Raw genomic sequence first — 23803 nt, 5'->3', positions numbered from 1 at the left:
GTTTGAAGCCTGAAATGTGGCAAAAGGTCGCAAAGTTCAAGGGGGCCGAATACTTTCGCAAGGCACTGTATATATATATATATATATACTGTATATGTTTTTTTTTACATCTATAGTATAGTGTAGATTGTAAATCCTCATTGAAGCTATTCTCATAGAGAGAAATAATAGCAAGCACATAAACAAAATTATCAGTGTGAAAGTACACTATATTGTATGTTGTAGTAGTACACGTGATCAGGTAAGCCATCAGAAAACATGAGAGTGATTAATGTTACTGATGTCAAGATGTGGAAATATATTTCAATAATGATAGCTCAAATGGAGGTGAATATATAAGTTTTCACAAATTCCACAGGATACAATTAATTATAATAATTTCTAACTAAATTATAATAATTTATAAGGGAAAATGTGATTCTACTGTGATTCTGCAAAAAAGGTGAGAAATTTTATCATAGTCAGATTTAGATTATTCTCTGTATACTGTATATCTCATCATTAACATAATTTAGAATTCAAATTTAGAATTTTCACCAGATAACAGTCTGGATACTGTAGATACCAGGTGCAGGCAGAACCATTTTGTGCACCAAATAGGCTTCAAATGTATCTGGAGTACAATTACAGTACTCCAAATTGGATTCATTTCCAAGGCAAAGTAATCTTCTTGTGTGATGCTGCCAAGCATTACCTCCCCCAGGCCTTATAATACAAATGGATGCACCTGTGTACCAGCTGCCAAAATCAAGATTGTTCCTCATTTTAAGTCCACCCACTGTTACACCTTCTCAAACATGTACCTGAAAGTGATAATACAGTTCATGTACATGTCTCTCTGCATGCCAGCATTGTCCCTGTCACTCTATGTTCCTCAGTACAAAATGGTGGTGTACACACACACACACACACACAGACCAAATATGCAAAAATTTACTGCGCCAGCTCAGTGAAAAGGTCACTGTGCTTGTTGGTTAGTGTTTAAACAAGGCAAGAGTAGGTGGCATGAGTTGTATTGAGTGGGTGTGAAGGAGACTGCTTAGTGTCAAAAAAGACTGAAAAACTGTTACCTCTGCTGATGAGAAAATTCATTTTTATAATGCATTTTCTGTTTTCTAAAGCAACCTATATGGCTCATGTCACCTACAGTATAAGCATCCAACAACCAATATGTGTGACCCCTTGTCACACCTTTAAGATAAGGCATGTCAAATTCAACTAAAATGGTTATGTATTCTCAGTCCTGAAGGGATATTTTATACATTGAATACTGTTTTATACATTAAGCACTGTTTTATATATTTATTATTTTATTAACTATTTTATACATAAAAAATAAATAAAATAGCTATACTGCTTCATAGAACAAATATGTTTTGAATGGTGTCATCAGGTAATCATCCTGTAATTGCTCTGACTTACCTGATCAAGAGAGGAAGCACACACACACCTGGACCACCCAGGTGTGTTCTTGTTCTTCTTTTATTTTCTGCTTTAAAGTTCCTTAGATTTGTGTTACCTGCTTATCTACTTTGTATTTCACTTGTATTGTGTGGCATTCATATGGACGGCAAAGAATTTCATTGTACAGGGAAACACGGTTCCTAACTGTGCATATGACAACAAACACTTTGACCTTGACCTGTCAAAAAATGTCACCTTCATTGGAACAGTAGTAAATGATTACACTCCATTTGAACAAAAACATTAAAAATAATAACATGACTGTGAAATAAGAACATATGTGGACTGGACTTTATTTTTTTTTTTCAGGATACATGCTTTAATATTTTATTGGCTCCAACCTGACCATGGTTAGATGAGGCATGCTAGAACTGCCCTTCAATGAGCTTGTCCATGCTTTTTATTCATTCAGGGTGATTGAGAGTGATCACCACAGCGACAGCCTTCATAAAAATTTGCACCAAGGGCAACATGCAGGCAAAACACATGAAAGCAGCAAAAGCCCTTAATATCATACTTGTTTGTACACTAACAAGGCTCCATTCTGTTGCCTTTGAGTAGCTTTATGGTTCAGGGGCATCATCAATTTTCATCCATCTTGTTTCAGCCCAGGTGGTTTGTGGCACCTCCATTGCTCCATCTGTAAACACCCCAACAAATATGGAAAGATCAAGTGAGGTTTTATCATTATCAGTCCTGGCAATGTCATATAGAGCTGTGGTTTCTCTCTGCTAGGCCATTAGTAGTAAATCAAATGGAATACAGACACACTACAGCATATCTGGTAGGGCAGACCTGGTGCAATGATTTGACATGCTTACTGAATGCTTCTCAATATGCTATCGGAAAGCTATTTATCTACCTTTAGTTAAGTGTACTATTAACCCTTTGCAGCACAGCCTCACATCATGCAGTGTCACACATTTTAAGAATCCATACAGGTAGGTGGTTGATGTTACTCTGACCTCTCAAATTAAACAAAAAAGGGCCTTTGGAATTAAGATAAAAGCCAGAGGCGTTTAATACCTTACATTTTGAACAAAGACAGACCACCCTTGCACTTACTGTATCCCTGCTGGAGTCTGCCTCAGCACTCCCTTAATCTGAGAAAAGAGAAAGAGAGAGAAAGATCCCAATAGCCAAGCACTTTTCTTGGGGTTAATTGTATGTGACATCCATAACAGAGCTCCAGTCAGTGGTTATCTTCATTTGGGTAGATAGCAAGTCGTTTCACTCCTACTTTTGAATGTTGTCTTTCTTTCCTAGAGTAAATAAATAAATAAATACAATCTCCTCATTATGCAGTAGTTCTAAGAAAAAAAAAGTTCAAATGCCTAATTAATTTAACATGGAAAAATGAATTCATTTGACCTTTTGAAACTGGCTACAATCTCAGAGATGATGATGCACTATAAACACCATCGTGATTAGCACTGATGTGAAATTTTAACATAAAAGAATGATAATATGTTTTGATGTGAACTTGTTCTTAGGGAGGAAAGTGCAGAGTGCTGAAAAAGAAAAGAAAAACAAAATCTATTTTTTTCTTGAGCTAAATGCTTTCCTCACATACATTGACATCATTCATCACTCCATTTAATGACTATATTAAAAAAAATGTTAATACTGTAAATGCAAAGGTGCTTTCCAAGACAAAATCTGTTTAACTGAAATGTGAAGGTGAGGTCTCTATATTGTGTTTCTTGGCTTAACTGACACACAATGATGAGACCCAGGAAAAGGAAACTCCCACAACTATCTGTGTGTCTGTTATCAAGTTACAAGGGGTAGACAAATGCATTTGGGAAAGGAACTGATGTATAAAGCATCTTCCTCTGGAGGAACTTCATCTGCATCTGAGAACTCTGGTAATCTAATTTAATTGCTATTCACACACACTATATAAATGCACAATTGTTATACACCTTTGTTTTTCTCTTATTTTTTCTATCTTTTACATATATAACCAACAAAGTAATGTGTGTGGTAGTTTCTGAAAGTGGCAACCAAATTGGGCCAGTTTTTGACTCTTGGACACTGTGACTGCTCTGTAAACCTGAAGCATTATTCTCATTAACTGAAGCTCTGATCCCTTGGGCCAGAGGGGACACATAGAAGGTAATTACAAAACATAATGTTATTAATTACTCTGGGCACCCATGCTACCATTTGAGCTGAACTCTCTGCAAGAGAGATTCTCAAAGCCAAGTGGGCCACAGCGCAGTGCCCAGGGTTAAGTGACCTACTCGTCTCTGTCACCGGATGTAGGGAATTGTATCAAGACCTCTGTTTGTATGTGACTTTTTTGTACTGGGTTTGTTTTTCTTCTGCTGTTTTTGCTGAGCTAAAAGAAGAAACAAGAGAAATTTATCCACAGTGGTCCCCTGCAGTTATTTGTGTCCTTACGCTGCACAGAGAGGACAGAGGAGTCACTAAGACACAGTAGAAGCAAATGGTCAGATGTCACGGTGAGCTTCCATTTGAAAAAAAGTGCATGAGTAAGAATCATGATGATGATTTTTGCTGTTGCTGTTGTTAGGAGTAGTAATATACTGTCCTGTTGTGGTGAGTAATGAGACACCCTTGGCATGTCAGTATTGTCATTAAGCAAACTGCCTCCTCATTATGGGTGTGAAATTTCCCACCTCCAGCATGTTCTCTCCATAATCGCCTCCTACATGTGTAGTTTATATAAATGTATAATTTAATCTCATTACCCCACTGAGTCATATACATCTCTCTAATAATGGAAATACAAAACTAGGTGCAATGTTTTTGCACTGAGGAATATGGGGACTGGAAAGCTCAAACTAATAGCTCAAACTCGGCCTTAAATTGACTCAAGCTTGTTTTTCACTATAGTTATTCACATATTCTTTATTTGTATATGTCTATTATGCTATAATACAAAAAGATTGTAATATGTTCTTTTTGCTTCAATGTACAATATAATACATTTTTAATGTTTTTATCAACACCTGCTATTAAAAGGATAAAGTAAAGGTGCACATACAATTCTTTAAAAAAGAAAACACACACATGCTGACATGCCTACAACACAATAGATCACTAAGCCCAAAATCCAAATTTGTCATTTAAAGTCAACCGTTGTATTTGATGAAGCCATAACAGGCAGTTAAGCCATAATATCTCTGTAAATGTAACATTTGCTTATATGCATATCACAAAAAATACACGGTGTGTTTCTATATTATATAACCTATGGTGCATCAGCTAATATGTCAGTGGCTTTTATACTGTAAATCTGTTCAGTCTATTCAATAATCAATAATCATCTCTGACTTGAAATGTAATTAATTTATATTCTATGTGCTTGAACCACTAAATTTATGGTATTTAAAGTGAGACCTTTCAAAATTATTAAATATTACTCTATCAGGGATTGGTCACATACAGTATGTTCAATATATACAGTACTTTGATATTCTGAGACTGCGGAAATGTCTTTACACTAAAATAAATATTAGCCAGCCCACACTTTTCTTGTCTTAACACCCAAAGATTGTTTTATCCTAAGTCCAGGTTCAGCTTTTGAGGATTTACTTTATGCTGTATGAGCATGTTTTGTTAAAGTTAGCCTGAAGCTAACAAGAATACAAAGATAGGGTTGCATCAACAACAAACAACTGTTTTTGATACATTTAACACTACACTGTCAAATTCAAAGCTTGGCATAGCAGCTCTGTCACACTACAAAAACTGCAAAAAATAAATGTATAAAAATGCCAACAGTGCCTATGAAGGTCTTCCAGTAGGGGAGGAGTGATACCCCATTTATTCTAAGGGGACTCTTTGGCATTTATGATACATTTACTTACCTATCTGAACAGGAATTCTATTCTTTCATCTCTGTTCATGCCTTAGAGAGGATCACTAAGATACATCTCTACCTGTTTGAAGTACTGTTACTTGGAGACATGCTGCTGGGCTGCTGCACTGAGCTTATTTGATATACTGGATTTTATGTCAACTGTAGCAATCCACTCTATGCATCATGTCTAGTTTCAAGTACAGGAAGCAGATACAGAGACCTGATACTACTATTCCTCAAAGCTGCAGGTGCTGGTCTGCCTATGGTTATGATGTATTGTTACAGAGGTCGTTTACTGTATGAGCAGTCGCCAGGGGTACTGCTGGAGACCAAAGGAGGTTCACATTAGATAATCATCACAGTAGCATTACAATATGACTGTCACTATCAAGACCATCTGAACATCGAAACAGAAGCAAACACTTCTCTGTTGCAAACACAGAAATGTGAAAGTACAGTCTGATGAAGCAAGGTCTGAAAGGAAAACTTTGTCCTGGAACCAATTACAGTTTAATGGCTACACTTTCAGCTTTGCTAAACAGTGTCCTCTTACCGTCCTGCTGTGGTAATTCAATATATAAACTGTGTGTCTTAATAAAATCACAGATGAACTTTTAGGTCTTCTCAGCACAGGGCGACATTGCATTTTGTAAGCAAAGGCATCACTTTTTTGTCTTTGTTTTTGCCTATTTGCCTACATACAGTCTCCCCCCTGACTGGTGGAGCTTGAGAGCCATATGAAGCTCCACAGATGCTACTTGGGGATGAAAAGAAAATTGCCTTCCTCTTTCTTAAATTTACATTTGGATGTATGTGTGTGGGTTTCATTTTCTTTTAAAACAACATAATTAAAGCTAAGGCAGCTAAAGCATATTTAGCCTCTACAGATTTTTTAAAAATTATTTATTATTTATTTTTGCATAATTTGGCATTGGGACAGTAGTAAGTATTCTTTTGCTTACCCAGCTGTCTCAGAAGCTTTATGCATCTGTTCATTCATCTACCCTTCTGTATAACCTCTCATCTATCTCTAGGCTACTTTGCTTAGAATAACATGTTTTTAGCTACCAACTTCATTAGGCCCTCAACTCTACTCTCCTGAACTCTACTCACAGGTGCTTTGTGTTTTGTTTTCCACTGTAGATAATCCCCCCGCAGTGTAGCTGGTTGTCATAGCGACGCAAAAACATCTGTCAAGTCACTGGCCCATGGTGGCAGGGCAGGCTCAAAGCTGTTATAATTTTCATCCTAAGACTGTTATTATGCCATCTTATGAACTTTTGATAGTTTTTCAGGCAAGAAAATAACTATCTAGTTTTGGAATAGATGGTCAGTCCATCCAAACAATATCAATTACAAATTTCCTCAGATGTTTTTGGCGATGTGATGACCCATTGACCTACCAATTACGTAACTAGCTCTATTTAGCGAGTATGGCTGTAGCCATTGTGCTTATATTATCACATTCAGTAACCTATGGGCTACATAAAAACATTTATGATGTGGTGATTCACATAATATAATGGTTATATTACACAGTAATAAAGGCTCGAGGCCTCTGTCCCCATAAATTTTAGCCTCTATAACACTCGTGAGAGAAAAGTGGCAGCTACTCTTATGAATGAATGAAGAACGAGTGACTGGTTTTATCACATGTAAACATATGGGTTTATCGGTGGCAAGATGGCCACGTAGTAGTGACGAATCTCTCTGACCAGTCAGTGGTCTTCAGCGTTTACACAGTACCATTTGGTATCGTCTCAGCTCACTGGGAACCTTGACGGAGGTGATACCAAAAATAGTACATTTGACTGATGGAAAAACAAAGACAGTCTTTAGTATGAATCCACTAACAGGACCAGTGGCGCAGCTAAATGTCACATTTTCATCTACTGACTTCCAATACCAGGCTCTTGAATTATTTTCGCTGTTTGGTAAAATATTTGTGAAGGAACCTCGTGAACAAAAGCATTACAAATTCTGCATATAGCAATGTGGGGATGTCAGTTATATGCTACAGTATCCTCACAGTGATGTACCTACTTGTGAACAAGTGGCATTTATCAAGTTGAAAGTGACAGTTTATCATATGTCTGTGTGGTTGGGAAGGTTTGATAAATCTAACCTGGAACACACAGATAAGCACAAAGCTTCACATAGAAAGAAAGAGAAGTTTAGATTTAGAATACCATGAAAGAACACTGAGAAGATAATAATCCAACAATCATCTTTGCCAGTACAACCATCTGAAATGTCAGCAGGTTTCATATGTGATAGTAGCACTTTATTCCAGTGCAATCAAAGTGTCACACATTATTGTCTGATGTGTTTAGCTGCTGTTTGCAAACATTGTGCTAATGTTCCAGTAACAGCTAGATGAGTATTGTTCCCTGTAGGCAAGTTGTGTCCCACCTCCTCACAGATGTGATTTTTTTTAAACAAAAGTGGGTGTTTAATAGTGTGAAAAAGAAGGATGAAAGACAACTGTGAAGACGATTGCTGCACTCAGGAACAGAGGGTCCTTAAATTGGATTTTTAAGAGAGTTCTTTACCAGTAAATTATGTTTTACACAACTTCCCTTGCAAGGTTCCTGAGGAATTACAGTGTCACAACTCTTATTTTGATGAAATTGCAAGGCTGCACTCTGCAAGGTCAATTAGGCAATTAAAGAAGGTTGTTAGGGTTCTTCATCTCATTGTCATTTGTTACATATCCTGGACCATTTCACACCAACAACCATGGATCTTAGGTGTCAATGTCTGCATATTTGTAAGTAAAAGTGTGGCTCTCCATTCCTTGCAACCATTATTGGCATTGCAGGTCCACTTGAAAGACGTTTCCAAAGGTCAGTCTGCTCTTGAGCTTTGCACCTCACTCTGTGAAAGGTTTATTCTCCAACAAAGGGCCAAGGCTGAAAGTAGAGCACTCTCGATGTGAGCCAATTAGGGCTTATTTATTTTCCTCTGCTGTCTAATAAACGTCACTTTCTTGTTTTAATGGCTTGGAAAGCGAGTGTGATTAAAATTCAGGCCACATCTTGTACAGAGGCTCTTCAGCACGTAGATTTGCTTTAGGCACAACATTGTCATTGGAGGTTATGATAATAGAAATATTTATAACACCCTTGTGACCTCTGTGTATAGGTACACCAGCCATGGCAAGGGAAACACTGCTCACAAACAAAAGCAGGGGAAACAAACACAACAGCTTCAGGAGCTCACTGCTTGCATTAATTATTCAAAGGCCAGTGCAAACAATCTCTCAAGAACCAAAATGAGGCCCTTTTTGTTTTATTCTAAAATTTGTTCATGCTAGGTTAGGTTCTTTAAGCTATGCTTGAATTACAGGCCTTAATGCTCAATTCTGACTTTTTTGTCAGAAGCAATTTTTTGTGATTGTAAGTGACATGTATCCAGCTCCAGTTTGAACACCACTGAGGTGCTAACATGTTATGTATGTGCAAATTTAAATGAAATGCCATCCAAATACTTACAAGAATAACAACAGCATCATTTGTGCAATTCCTTCAAAAACTACTTGGTTACAATATGTTCAATCCAGTTTGGCTTAAACGATGCTTCTCTATAAATGTCAAACAAATCTGAAATGTCTTCATCTCTCCACTGACCCTCATCACTGTTGTTGTTCTGCTCTATGTTTACTTCTACCAGTCTGAGAGGCCCACACTGAATGATGATGAGAGGCAATATGTGTATGCACGAAGGATTGAAAAAAGACATGCATATTGATCTAACCACTGGGACAACGGTCACATGGTCAAATATTGGATACAAGTCAGATCTAGGACCACATATGGAAGTGGCACAGATCGTATTTGAAAAAAATTCTGCTTTCGTTTGTTCACACATCCTTAACAAGATCAAATCTGATTCATTTGGAGGGAAAATAATCTGATTTGAATCACTTTGGCAAGTATTGTGAATGTAGCTTTAGTCTGCCTCCTCTAATTTTAAATTAGCTGCTGTATCTCATTAGTTATCAACTTATACAGAGCCAATATTATGATTACTCACAGCGGTGCATGGCAAAGTCTGGTATATATCAGACAGTGACGGAAACAGGCAGTCGGTTCTCATAGTCAGCAAGCTGGGTATGGGAGAAACGAGAGTATGGACCTGAGTGACTTTGACAAAGGCCAAATCATTATGGCCAAACGATTGTGTCAGAGATGTCCGAAACAGCGAGACTCATGCGGTGCTCTCGGTCAACAGTCTTGAGTACCTACTGTATCAACAGTGGCCTGAGGAGGGACAAACCACAAACATGCGACAGGTTTTTGGGGGATGAGCTGGAACAAGTGTGATGCACAGTGCCTCCACCTCACAACTTACAGGACTTATCTGCTGATAACACCTTGGTGCCTGGGAACCTTCGGACGTCTTGTAGAGTCCATGACTTTACATAACTTGACACTATTTTGGTGGCACATGAGGTACCAATAGTATATTAGGTAGTTCTGGCTCATCAGCGCAGCAGCTTTCATTTGTCAAATACATCAAAAATTTAAAAAGAGCAAAATTAAAACATACAAATTAAGATTGTAATAACTGCATAAAACATAAATAATATACTGCTACCCCCACTGATCAGCAGATTACCTGTGCTTAATATTTCTGTCATGACTCTCTTTCTTTGTAATGATGCTCCTGCTTAAATTTGCATTCCGGTCTTATTATAATTGTTGTCGTGATTGTTTTCTATCTGTGACATTTAGAAATGTCAGTAAATTTCACCTTGCCTGAATCATGGTAATTTGGCAAGTGATTGGCCCATATTTAATAGGAGTTTTCTATAGCTCGGCAGGTTATCACATTTGACCCGCCTGTATTCCAAAACAATTCCATACACTCAACAAATTAAAAAGAGGCTTCTTTAAATAAAATGGCTTTCATTTTCCTACTTTTTCATTGGGATACAGCATTTGAGTGTTATGCTCTATGTTTATTATTGTATTATTGTGTACTGTGCATTATGTATTTGTTATTGTAATGATGGCAGCAAAGGTCTGTGGCATAAAGGCCTCCTGAGCCATAACTATGGTCTGATCATAAGTGATAAAGGGCCACTGAATGACATCATCCAAAGGGTGGTGATTCTGATCTTATGTTGGTGCCAGGTGCAAAGAGAAGTGTTCACTAAAGTTGTTCCAGTTCATCCTGAGGGGATCATAAATGCTTGATTTTATGGCAATACGTGCAGTAGAAGGTAAAACGTTTCATACCAAGGGGAAAATGGCAAACTGGTATGGGCTATGCTTTTCGCATTCAGATTTAACCTCCATGAATGTTTAAGTGTCACATTTTTGAATGACAGCATCATAAGAACTATCATAGATAATAAGAAAAAATACACTTATGGCACTTTATTGCAGAGAACAGGTCATTGACATGGCATGCTGAACTTTTTTTCTTTAACATTGTTAATCTAAACACCAGGTGGAGAATTAACAGAAACATGATGAACTGTTGCCTTGGAAAACATAACTCAGTTTACACCATGCTCAGTGGCTTTATTGTCATTATTAATAGTAGTTTAGTTTAATAGTGCATTAACCTGAGGAGAGGAACAAGTAAGAAAGTATAATTAAAAGAATAAAGATAATAGTGACAAGGTGTTTGCAGAATGTATGCAACAGCACACTGATAAATGCTTTTGTGATGGCTTGATCTCAGAAAGCTTGTTTCACCAGTGCCCATCCTGAGAAGACCCAATTAACTTTCTTTTCAGCCTGGACTCAGAGCAGACTAACAACCCATGGCCAAAGATCCCCAGCTGTGATTTAGTGCTTAGAAAGGCCAGAGACAAAGGAAACGAAAGGATAGATGAGAACAAGCCCTGTAGGTGATCAGTAAAATCTTGACACAAGTTCAAAAGGTTACTTACAGTGTATTGTGGAAAAGCTTTAAAAATCTAATATATTCACATTTATTGGATTAAGGTAAGAGCCTAGATTATATGAATTGCTGCATTTCTGTGATTAAACAAGCCTCGTTAAATAGTTTCCAAGAGCTGCTATAAATAACAATGAGCTGATGATGTACTAGCTCCAAAATAAAATTACTGCATTCTAAGCCAGAGTGAAAATGACCTTAAAGTCAGAGCGAAAGCACCACTGAATGCTTAATTAAGCAGTTGGTGTTGGCAAACACACTGGTTAAATAATGGTGATGGTGTAGATCCAAAACAGAAGCAAACATTTAGTACAGATTTCAGCTGTAAAGCCTGTCGAGGCTGCCAAAGGGTTTTCTGTCCCACAAAATCTAACAGCTAGCTGCAACATAACACCTGCTGCAACACTGTACCACCTCAGTACTCACCCTCTCTCTCCATCTTTAAAATGGAATCAGTTTAATAAAGCTTTACTGGCACATTTTGATTAAAAATTCTGCCAGAACAAATACAGATAAATGAGTGTCACATTAAATGGAAACCCTGAATAAATGAATGGAGAAACGTAGGTAGTGTAATGTAACATATGGTTTGAGCATGAAAATGATGTGAAATAAAGGCTTTGGCCATCACAGCCGGTATCAAGCATGTTCAACAACTGGCCCTGTCACACTGGTGATCCTGGATAGTTCCATATTGCAAGCAACATCATCACAACTATGAGCTGTGGACTTTACACAACTTAAAATATATGCTTTTGCATATTTGGGTATTTTAGAAATTAAATAATTTCACTACAATCACATAACATGAATAGAATAGAAAGCAATAGAAATATGTACATAAAAACACCCAAATAAATAAATGCCTGTTTGATTGTGTGCGGATGACTTTATCTAATCAAGGCAACAGTGGTCTTATTTCCAATTATCACATCATTAAGTAAGTGCCTTCCCTGATAGGCTAGTGGTTAAGGCGCAGCACTCTCACCGCGGCGCTCCGGTTTCAAATCAGGGTTGAGTCAGAAAGGGCATCCGGTGTTAAACACGTGCCAAATGTCAACATGTGAGCCGTCAGTTTGGCGATTTGCTGTGGTGACCCCTAAACGGGAAAAGCCAAAAGTGACTTTCTATGTCATTGAGTAAATGTGTGAAAGCATCTACAAAATCAGGACACTAGTCCAGAATGCAAGGTGCAGTTATTTAGATGAAACGTAACACTAAGAGGCTATCTCTATGCCATAAGTTTTAAAAAAGTGTTTATTATCTGATCCAATTATCATGGAAGCCAGAGTAGTTTTGCTTTGGCCAGTAGAAGGGCTGTTGATACCATTCTTGTGATATTGTGTTCTAAAGCCGCTCTGAGCAGGTTAAGGTGTGTTGACATTACTGTGGAAAAACAGCTTTTGCACACACTTCCTTCATTACCATCTAGTATGTGGTGTTTAGTGATGGCTCGGCATGTCTGGTGCTGCACAGTGGTCTATGTGTCTGTGTGTATGTAGAATGTTTTAATGGTGGGTTCAGTGCTGCAGGGTCTACAGGAAATCTACAATGATAGGGTTTTATTGCCTGACAGGTGGGCTGGTGTAACAACCAAGGCGATGATAAGGATTGTGACAGACATTTTTAGGTATGTCTTTCTCTTTTATGTCCCTTTGAGGGTGAGTCCTTTGTTTTGTTTCTGTGTAAGTAGAAGGGGTTTGAGAGATACTGATCAGAAGATGTTGACATGCTGTAGTGTTTTTCTCCATGCTGACATGCATTAAACTGAGATTGTTTATCACGCTGAGTTCTTCCTTCAGTTCTTCTGAAACCTAGCAACTCTCAAATATAGAAGAATTCCCACAACAAAAGAATGGAAGTCAATGTAATGTCTTCTGAAGTGATGGAAACACAACATGTATATGGGTGTGTGTGTGTGTGTGTGTGTGTGCGCTTACATCTGGGCACATTTATGCAGCCCACATGCTCTGTAGGGAACACTCCTCAATATGTTTTAGTGAGCCTCTGTCAGCTGGCTGGAGCCTCCAGATAAGGCTTGTTATGTGTTGTGTATTTAGTGGTTAAGTAGTGGTGTTCTCCACAGCTCCCCATGTCACTGTGTTATCTGAAGGGTCCCAGCGAGCTCCTCAGGCTTGGCTCTTCAGGTCTCAGTAATGAGAGGGGATAATTACTGATCACACTTTGCAAATGGAACAGCAGGATGATAGAGGATGTCTAATGCAGCCCACTCCCACTCCCCCTACATCATATATTATATTTACACACACCGTCAAGAAACAGCAAACACTGAAACAACTAGATGTGCAGGTCACTCTGGAAAATAGCAAGTAAATGTATATCCTGCTTGTGAAGCATCTTCTGCAAAATACATTAATATGCAGTACTACAAAATTGTATTCTTAACAAAACAACATTAGTCACTAGATTATGTTCCCTGGCAACACTGTTGTCTAATTCCCAGTAGTGACATTGGTATTCTGCAGAGGAATCTTAATACTGGATTTGTGAGGCCAATATTGATACCAACATTTGAGAGTAAAAGATTATGCAAAAACATAATGTAAACAAACATTTTAATTATCATAATCAAAATTCATTATTATCATCTTTAATTATCATATAGAGCTGATCTCAGTCAACCACTGTTGAGGGGGGGGAACATCCTGGGCAATTCACCAGTCTATCACAGGGCGGAAACATACGTTAGAGCCAGCCAGCCATGCACACTCACATTCACAATTTAAATTCACCAATCAACCTGGCCTGGCTTTGGAAGCTGGAATACATAAAGAAAACATCAATATTTCACACAGAAAGGTGTCGGTTGACCATGAGGTCAGAACCTTCTCGCTGTGAGGCAACAGTGCTAACCACTTCACCACCATCTCAATCAATATTATAACATGTTACAGGAATTATAGTGATAGTAAATGTTTTGCAGAAACCTTCAGTATAATCATTTGTTACAAGTGAACAGTTTGCAGCTAAATGAAATTTAAACGTTCTCACATAATGTTTTGATGTTTCCTTACATTTCCTTATAAAAATGTTCACCAATACAAATTAATAGTTTGTTACATTTAAAAAGTTTTTGATTATTATTCCTGTAATAACGTTTATTTTACCAGTTTAAGTGCTGAGCTAGGACTTTACTACAAAATGTACATTATACAATATGTATTCTGACTCATTTTGATCACCAAGCTGAGAGCTTCACAAATCACAGCCAGGAATGACAGCAAGTTTAAATCCAGTTTATTTGTTTATTCCAATCTAAACCAGTGGTTTTTTTTTGTTTGTTTTGTTTTTCATTCAGAACAATATTTATGCACCCAAAATGTCATTAACACTATTCTAATATTGTGCCCAGAAATGATGCCCAGAATTCTTTAAATAGCTTTAGTCATCACTCAAGATATAAAAGACTGAATTTTGCTTTAGGGATTAATTTTAAATAGTGGACTATTTCACAAGTAGGACTCCCTGCAGGCCCACATTCCAGTAATTAAGTTGGTGACTAAAATATCATCATAGCCCGTTTAAAAAATGGAAAAAAAAATCTTTAAATGAATTCTCATCACATTACATTACAATTGATGATGAAGAATGAGCTTGAAAACAACCTCTTCGACCTTGAGCTTTGATTACACCTGCAACCCACTCTCCTTCTCCTCTACTTGTAAGCTGAGGACAAACACTGTACAAAGAATAAGACAAAAAAAAAAGGCAGAAGGGAGACAGAGCACTTTGTCAGATCAGCTAATTGAGTCTTTGGCCCAAAGCAGATGCCGTTTATAAGACCCGTCCTCCCCCTAGGTCTGCCCAACTGACTCTCATTCCTCTGCCCCTGTCCAGCTGTGTGCTGCTGTGACACAAGGCTTTGTCAAACCGTTTCCCGTATATCCCGCTGCCTCGTCCTAGTTCATCACCACAGAGTGATTCCTGGGTTTAGGGGAAAGTGATAAAGATGCTTGCATGCCTACTGTGGACACAGCAGGATCCCCCCATGCTAAGTGCTCTGATCAATCAAAAGCCCTGCTGGGTCAAACTGACCTTTTGGTATCAGACTCAAGTAAACAGAATTTCAACTTGGCAGAAAACTACAGCAGACCCTCACACATTGTGACACACAAAAGAAACAACTTTCCATCCTCAAGCATGTCACTAATCCTAGTTGATGTATCCATTTTGGCCAAATCGACACTTTTATTATGTATGGTGCAGCAGGCAACTACTTCATCTTTGTTGAGCATGACAATTAAGGAGCTACCAATGTGTAATCAGAGTGAGTGTCCCAGAATCATAATAAGTGTCTACAGCGTCTCCCGCTCTTTCCCGTTTGAACAGCTGTGACTCCAGCAGTGCACTTGGCAGGCTTTATTCTCTATTGCCTCATTTACTTGCAGTCTCTGAAGTATTTGTTTGGAACAGTATGTGCCTCAAACAGCTGGATAAAATTGTACTGTTGTCTTTAAATCTTGTCTCCTGAAATTGTTTGTATAGGGGTTGGCTTCCGGATTTTTATCTAACAAAAATACTTCTTGTTACATTTTCTAATACTGTAGCTGCCTTAGCCTAATTTCTTAAGTCTAAGCTAACAATTTCTTAAGGCTTCTTATTGGTGACACTAGCACCAGTCTCTGTGAATATTTGCTCTTAATCACTTCAATTGAAACCTATGTGAGAAGAGGAATATGCAACCCATCATAGGACCAGAATCTTTAAATGATGACTATGATGATCATAGTCACACTGGCCATTGGGAGCACTGCCTTAAAACCAGTAAGACTCTCTCTCTCTCTCTCTCTCTCTAAATCAGCCCATTATTCCAAAACAAGAGTGAGAGAGATGTGCTGCCAGAACACTGTGATTATGCACCAGCCCACATCCCCCTCCCTCAACCCCCCAAATCCCAGCAGTCTCACTCTCAGTGAGGAGCTCTTGAACAGGTGGATTCATGGTGTGAGGTAGTTAGCTTAGCTAGCAGACCACAACTGGACAAAAATCTATGCAAAAAGAGGAAACAATGTGTTGAAAAGGCTAGAGATTTTTTTTCAGTCACTACAAGTGGGTGCTACAACATGCATGAAGATACAATGTGTTTCATATTGCAAGCACTAGCAGCAGTTGCACTGCCAGCACTGACAGCAGCGTCCTAATTGCCTTGGTTACTGACATTGTGATTGACAGAGCAGTTCACAGAAGAGTGAGTTGCTGAGAAAACTGCTCATCAAATAAGATAAGACATATTTAGGCTTTGCTGACTTTCAAAATACTACCAGCTTTCTCTAGTTCTTTGTTCATTGTGCTGTGTATAATATGTTGTTTACCTCTTTGTGTTTGTGTGGAGCTCAAAATGCTTGCCCACCCATAATTAATTATTTATTTTTTCTTCTGTTTAGCTTTCATCAATGCCACCCACATCTTCATCCCCAATTCTTTCTTCCACCCTAGAGTGAGGATACAGATGCTACTCTCAGTACCCCTTGCCATCATCCCCACCTTCTTCTTCCACCTTGGATTTAAGATATGTTCCCCCACCCTTAAACATAGATACAATGCACCCAGCACTACAGTGCTATAAAGATGTAAAATATCTTGTGTTAATTTAAATATTCCTTATTTATTATAGACCAACACTACCCAAGACTAACTGTACCGCAACATAATTAGAAATATATGTTTATTGCTGATGGGGCAGGTTTGGTGAAGGATCTGCTGGCCCGTTGTGGTGGGCTGGTCTGGATGAAAAAGCTTAGGGCTATTTTGTAGTCCCAGTCCAACCCTGATGATGATAATGATGATAATCTGATACCTCATTGTACACAGAAGTGAAGTTATGTTTTTTAAATAGCCCTGCAAGCCAAGGAGGTCTGGGCTCTAAGTCAGGATTCAGGGACATGCTTGCTTTGTTTAGCAGGTTATGTGGTTGTAAAGCCATTGTTATTAGTGCTCAAAAACATATAACACATGATGCAATCTTGTATAAACCCTTTGGACCATTTTTGTATAAGCATTTTCCTCTATAGGAGAAAAGAACTGATGACCAGGTTCATAAATTAATTTAAATTCTTCACATCTGGTGCTTTCACTGTTTCCTTTTCATCTCTGAATTTGTATCTGCATGTAGGTATATAGTGTAAGTGATTTTAGACGCACCTAACAGTTCAGGGGCAGTATGCATCTTCAGAATTAAATTTGTGTTCACTTTTCATTTCTTTTTTTTATTATTATTATTGCTGAAAACATTTATTCTTGTGGCAACAACCAGCGCTTGATATTATTTTGTTTTTTGCTGTTGTCACTTTTCCAGACAGTAATTCTTCCTGTCATTTCAGAGCTTGCTGCCCTGCAGTAGTCCTCCGTGTTTACCTCCTTCAGCCATCACCTGACTCCCACACCCTCCTGCACACCTGTCTCCATTCTCCTCATTAGTTTCTCAGCATATATACCAACCACTTACTTTCTATTGTGTGCAAGGTATATTGATGTGGTTAAAAAGTGTTGGTACCCTCTTACTTATTTATTTTTATTTCATATTTAATAAAACAGCTGTATTATTTTGGATTTTCAATTTAGCATATTGTATAACTTTAAAAATGCAACAAATGAATGTGGTATGGGCAAAAATGTTGGAACTCAGACCAATATTTTGTAGCACACTATTCTGAGGTGATCACTGCAATCAAGTGTTCTTTCTAGCTCTTAATGTGACACTTGTTTCACATAAGACACACTTATGAAATGGTATTCTGGCCCACTCTTCTTGAGCAAACTGTTTCCTCAGGTTAGATGTGTGCCTTCTCCCAACTGTGAGCGCCAGGATTTAGATGTTCAATTGGATGATCAGGTCACTTCAGACAGTTCTCATCCATGTTTGGTGCTTTTACATGTATGTTTTGGTTTATAATCCTGTCGGAGGAATCATGTCATAAACTGTAGCTGAAACAAAGCTCTATCACCCTGGGGAGCATGTTTCCAAAATGCCTCAGTAATCTTCTGATTTCATTGGGTCCTATACAGATTCAAGACTTGTTATTAGTTATTCTTCTGGTATTCAAATGAGCCTTCTAATCAATAATTCATTTCTCCTCTTTCAACCACATCCATTGACCTTAAAGTGATTAATAATTTTAGCAGCTATGGTCATAGAAACACCGAGCTGCTTGGACATGATCTGGTAGCCTTTACCTTGAGCATGCTTTGCAAATATTTTCTCCCATATCTCCTCGGACAACTGTTCTTATCTTCCTCTTGTCCATATTCACTGTGGTTCACACAGTGACACTAAGCAACACTGAGTTATTAATGCATATAAGATTGAAAACACCAGTGATGCTAATTGAAGAAGTCTTCTTGAAATATCACAACAATCTATTTATTTAGCACTACTTGAGTGAGGTACTGAAATTTTTGTTCAGGCAATTAAAAAAAAAACAGTAGAATAAGCAAGAATTCAGCACTTTTCAAAACTTCTTTGTTTCATGACAGAATTTCAACACAGGATTGTTTCACTGAGGTGGAAAGGTACTAAAACTTTTAGCCTTGTCTATAAGTCATGATCTGTCTCTGATATTCTGTTTGAGGCTTTTAATTTTTAGCCTTTTTAGCTTTTAGTTTCTTAGCACAATTAGCTACTGATTGATCTCACCTGCACCTCATTTGTCTGTCTACTTAACCTGTCCTGTTTCATCTGTAGGCAGTGCTCGCTACCCTGGCCCAATCCCCATGTCCACACTCACAGATTTTGAGGCGTGTTCATGCTCAGTTAGTGAGGGCTCAGGGCTGTACCATTGTTAAACTGTCAAGTGCACGAGGGCTCTCTTGCCTTCATTTTGAACCCTTTATGCTCACTTTCCATAAGTCAGCGTTTCTGCAGACTTTACCTTAGGGAATGTTTCACAGTTCATAGCATTGTGATGTTAAACATGGGATTAACCTACCTGGGGAAGGTTGATAGGGTAAACAAGGTAAACAAATGCCAATAAAATGGAGATAGGAAAGATGAACAGTAAACCAACAATCATTCTTATGTTAACTGATGCTTTTTGATGTTTTTGTATGTTGCTTTGGACAAAAGCATTGCTAAATACGGTAACTTAAACATTCTATATTATGCTCCTATTTTATTCATCAATTATTTACTTTCTTTGTTGCTTAATGGTGTCGTTTTGACAAAAACATGTATTAAACTGATTAGGTAACTGAGTTGCCCCTCATCCATTCTGTAAGGCGAAAGCCTGGATCACGTTCAAATAAGCCACTCGGTCCCTGAAGTGTCTTGGCCGTGAGGAAAGTGAAAAACATGAATTAAAAAGCTCTCAACCCACAATAGTTAGAGCCATGGTGTCATTTTGCCAATATCATGGTGATGTGATAGCCAAAGTCAAAAAGTGCTGTCCCATTATAAAATTTTCAGCCTTTGCAGACTCTTGGACTCAATGACTTACAGGTGATGTCAGTTACATCTTTGAGGGTTCAGGCCATGAGGCCTTAGGAAGGACATTGAGATTGGGCCAATATTCCCTTTACATTGATCTCCACACAAGGAATGGTTCAAGGCATGGCAGTGTTGGTCTCTTTGTTCAGTAGTATAGCCTATAATTATATGCAGGCATGTTTATCTGTCTGGAGAGATTGGAAGCAATGAAGTACAAATACAAAATTTGAGGTATCTGTACTCAAGAATAAATTTTTCTAACAACTTTTTACTTTCTACATTTTAAGACAAATACTTGTACTTTATACTCCATATGTTTATATTATTGGTACTTTTAATTACATAAGAGGGGAATTTAACTAGTCCTTTTTAGCATTTGCAGCAAACACACACCACTGCACTGGGTGACATGCTCTCTGCTTTGTTTAGTCTATGAGCTCCTCGCCCTTTCATGGAGATGTGCAAGTGCAGTTGAGGGTTGCTTCAGAGGTTAGTTCATTTGAAGTTTTTGAGGCAACATTTTTAACAAATATACTGGTCTTGTGTCTCACAATAAAGTAACATGTTATCCGGTGTGGTTTCACTGGCCAACAACATAGGTCTATGGTACAGGCGAATAAGCTAATCCATTTTGGAGACTGAGACTGTGGGTACCTTTCAGAGCCCCTACTTTTTGTTAGGTTTCGCTCACACACGGAGGTGAGCGTGCGAACAAAAAGGACGGACCCAGGTAGCCGACTTCGGTGCAAGCTGTGATTTATTTATATACAGTGTGGGGAGTCTAACAAACAAAGAGAGTCCGTGGTTACTGCTATGTGAGGAGGAGCCGGGTGTCGACCAGGAGCAGGAGGTGTGGAGAGAAGAGATGTATGGTTAGGACGAGGCGGGCCGAGCTGCGTGGTAGGGTCACCCCTGGACTGGTCGATGGTAGAGTGGTGGCTACTAAAAGGACATAAAGAAGCTTCTGTTATGGCAAAAACAGATGACTGTGCATTGACCTGCCTGGGAGGGAAGCAAAAAAGTCACGGTGCAGAGGAAACAGTCCGGAGAGAAAAAAACAGGAGTTGACCAGAGGCGTGGATAACCAGATAATCCAGGGCAGTAATGTGGAATAAAGCAGAGCTTATAAAATGAGGAGAACATCTAGAGAATACAGAGAGTGTAGCGTAGGGACAAGAATGAACTGGCAAGTGAATGAGAAAAAAAACGGGTATAAGTAGCAAACAGTCTAATCTAGTGGAGCTGGTGATAAGGGAGTGAGGAACAGGTGAACGTGATTAGTAATCAGGGGTGCAGAGACGGGTAAGAAAAGTGAGAGAGGTAGGTGCAGCCGGGCAAACCTGACACTTTTACTTGAGTAAAGACTTTGAATAAGTACTTCTGCTTTTAACACTGGTATCTATACTTCTACTTGAGCAATGAACCTGTGTACTTCTGCCTTAGTTGCCTGACTGGTTATTGCCTCTGCTTATGCCCTCATCTGCTCGTACATTTTGGATCATGGCCTAATTGTGTGTTTTGTTTTTGGAGAACTCTTCATTTGTGCTTAAACCCTGAATTTCTCCACAGTGTTTATTGTTGTCTGTTGCTCTGTTTTTTGCCAGGCTTTTTCAGTTCATGTTCTTACAAAGCTCAATATGCTTTTTCTATGTGCACATAAAACGACATTGTATTTCTGTTTCACCTGTTTGCTCCCTACAGAGGCCACAGTAGCAGGCTTTTCCTGCAGCTTACTTCCCAGCCCTCTTTAGTCTGTAACACTGAGGAGAATTATAACCATGCTTAACCACTCTTGTTCACTGAGTTTCTTCTGTGTTTTTAGTCTTGTTGCTGTGAGGAGGTTACACCTATGTAGCTGGCTGCGCTGAGTACTTTCTTGCCTTTCATCGCTGTATGGTTTCCCATCCTTTTGTTGAGAAAACCATTACCTGCTTACCTGTCTTATTATCCTTGTCACCATCTCCTGGTCTCTTCCATCCTGTTTTCATTATTCAGCTGTTCTAAGAAAAGGCTACTTATTTATGAGTACATTAAGACTCTGGTAATATAATTAATACTCACCTGCTGTCTGCCAATACACGCCAACAGTTTGTGTGTCATAAGGTGCCCAGAGAATCAAACCATGGTTGAGCTACTCCACCTTGTTAACCCGCCCTGTTACATAATTTCACCACTCTCTGACCGAAAATAGCTCTGCTGCATCTAGAATCCCCACAGGAGACACACCCTTACTGTTTTACCTGTCCTGTTGTTGTGCATTTGGGTCCTGTATTATCTGACACATCAGGAAATAGTCAAAATGGTTTATTAAATTTGAACAATGACTGATATTAAGGTTTGGGAATGGACCTGATGAGTGTATATGTCAGTTTTCCTCTTCACTTCAAGAAAAGTGTTCTTTTGTCAGTTTCTAATGGATTGCCTGTTATTTTTTGTATCTCCTAACCATGCAGATGTACTTTAACTAATTAGCATGCAAAGCAAACACCTTGTTTATTTAATTTAATTACATTAACCAGTCATGCTAAACTAATTTCCAAGTGGCTAATGAATAATCATAAGTGATTTTTTTCTGTTTTGGTTTATAAATCCTCAGTCCATTTCAAAGGACACATCCAAAACATCATCTGACAAAATGAGTCAGTTATCTCAGTGGGGAGATTTTGTAATTGCTCAGAGGGATCAGGGTAAGAGGATGTCTCTTGTCCCTCCTGTGCTGTCTTTAGCAGGTAAGGCACCATTAGTCCCTGTAATCTGCCCCTGTGCACTACAGACAGCATGGTCATAGATCTGCTTATTTTCAGTTTTGTCTTTCAGATACTGATGTAGTATTTTCAATCTTTAATTTGTATTGATCTTGAAATGGTTTGGTGTGCTTTTGGCACCCCAATGATAATGTGCCCTCATGAATCACCTACACTGCACTGTTTACACCTCTTGTCATTGATATGGATATTTATGAGTGCATCACTGGACCTTAGTGGGCCTACAGCCCATTGCCAGAATTAGTGATTTAGTCCAAAGGGTCAAGATGCTAAAAATGTTTGTACAATCCCCATATTAATTTGCATAATCAATGAGCACTAGAGCATTTTTAACAATATATTTGAAGGTGAGCCAGGAAAACTCACACAATTCTGGTTTTGCTGAACAGCAGTTGAGATAAACAACTGGTGTTCTCAAAATTCAAAATACTGAACAATACATACAATAATTGTTTACCCAATGAATACAAGGTGTTCTTGTATAATATCTTTTCAGATGAAGCTGTGTGGTTCTGCAGGGAACAAAGAACAGGTTTGGATGGACTCAATACAAAATCATAAACTGACCTTTTTGTTGACCTCAACCTTTACTGTTTGACCTCACCAACTCTCCTTTGAGAATAATGTAGTAGAGAATACTGCAGCATATTTGCATTTTATAACACCAGTGTCCAGTGTCAGCCTGAACCATCTAAAATGGTCCAGAGAATAGAATTTAAAAAGTTGTTCAATGAAATAGATGGATTTGCTTCCTATATGCATGGGTATTCATTCATTCATTCATTCATTTTCTACCGCTTAGTCCCTGAACGGGGTCACGGGGGGGGCCGGAGCCAATCCTGGCTGGCAATCTGGCGAAGGCGGGGTACACCCTGGATAGGTCGCCAAGCCATCGCAGGGCTATGCATGGGTATCTGGCATAAAAAAAGTGACAAGGTCCATCTGCAGGGAAAGGGCAGCCACATTTTCTTATCTCATTAACAGTTACTTTAACAGATGTCTTATGCAGACTAGACAGCAGCAGTGAGTGTGCCTGTATGCCTGTAGAAGAAGAAAGGCTTCTTCTTGAGAACCCTGAGGACTTCCTGTCTAATGAAATGCTGTCAAGGTCCAATGAGCTGAACTGCCAGAAGATAGCTTCACAATGAAAAAAAAGCCTGACAACCCGCACACAGTGAGAGGAAGGTAGAAACCCCGAGTCATTGTACACTTATTATATTTTGGCAAGCACTCATGCAGATAATGGTGGGAAGCTGCATTGTGCACACAAAAATCTGTTGCTTTCTCTCAACAAGCTACATGATTTACTTTGCACTGTAACCTCAAATGCTCACAACTGTAATTAATTTAGAAAGAATATATAATTTGAGCTGAAATTATTTTACT

Source organism: Monopterus albus, unplaced genomic scaffold (assembly GCF_001952655.1).
Source record: "Monopterus albus unplaced genomic scaffold, M_albus_1.0 scaffold50.1, whole genome shotgun sequence".
NCBI classification, from domain to species: Eukaryota; Metazoa; Chordata; class Actinopteri; order Synbranchiformes; family Synbranchidae; genus Monopterus; species Monopterus albus.
Note: the sequence above shows the minus strand (reverse complement) of the source record.